Source organism: Penaeus japonicus, unplaced genomic scaffold (genome assembly GCF_977035675.1).
Source record: "Penaeus japonicus unplaced genomic scaffold, GWHDUDI00000001_assembly GWHDUDI00000006, whole genome shotgun sequence".
Lineage (NCBI taxonomy): Eukaryota > Metazoa > Arthropoda > Malacostraca > Decapoda > Penaeidae > Penaeus > Penaeus japonicus.
Window position 1 is genome coordinate 21,340,410 of NW_028234408.1, and position 1,182 is coordinate 21,341,591.

Consider the following 1,182-nt stretch of genomic DNA (forward strand, 5'->3'; position numbering starts at 1 on the left):
GAAGTACACCATGATTCAGTAATACAAGAAAAGTCCAAACAACTAAAGTCCTTAGCACCAAGAATGGTACCGGTTCTCCTCAGGACGCCACAGTGAGGGTGGTCACTCCGTGACGGAATCAACGACACAGAGAAAGAGAGGGAGGGGGGGAGGGAGGGAGGGGGGGGGGGGGAGGGAGAGAGAGAGAGAGAGAGAGAGAGAGAGAGAGAGAGAGAGAGAGAGAGAGAGAGAGAGAGAGAGAGAGAGAGAGAGAGAGTGGGAGAGAGAAAGAGTGTGTATGTATGTGTGTGTGTGTAAAGGAACAAATAATACTTGCAATACAAATTGTGTTTATACCAAAAATCCAGTTTATAAAAAAAAAAAAAGAAAAAAAAAAGTTGAATGTTCCTTTCAGAACTATGCACTCCTTGGTGGTAGCTTGTATAGCATATCATTCACAGCATAGGTCACTCCATTATTTCTGGGCTATGACCTTGCTCCGTGCATTAGTTGGATTTCTCATATTTTCAGACTTTTTAGACACCAGGAAAAAATCATAACACCCATTTTTTTAACCTGAAATATGGATATCATTTTAGTGACGGTTGGTGAAATGGTGAATGCATTTTAACATATAAGCAGTATACTGTGTTTTATGACAGACTAATATATATGTGTGGCCACATCATGATCGTGAATACTCCACATTATGGTATGAATATTCTCTTAATGCGTTGGGTCCAGCTTTAGATTTTTTGGTGATGGTGATGATGATGATGATGATGATGATGATGATGATGATGATGATGATGATGATGATGATGATGATGATGATGATGATGATGATGATAATACTGATGATAATAATGATATGATGTTGATACAATGATGATGATGAGGATATGATGTTGATAATGATAGTGATGATGATGATGCCACGAAGAACTAGTGAAATGATAGCAACAGAAACAAAAATTATATCAGTTAAAAACAAAAAAATAATAAAATGGCAATGCTAATCTTCAGTTAAGCTTCTGATGTAGGATGATGTTGATGATGATGACACTACTAATATAAAACAACAAAATCATAATGGTGGTAATAACAATGAAATCATAATACTGAAAACAATAATAATAATATAATGATAATGATTCTAAAAGAGTAAAGTGCTATGCATTTAGTCCGTTTCACCCACTCTGA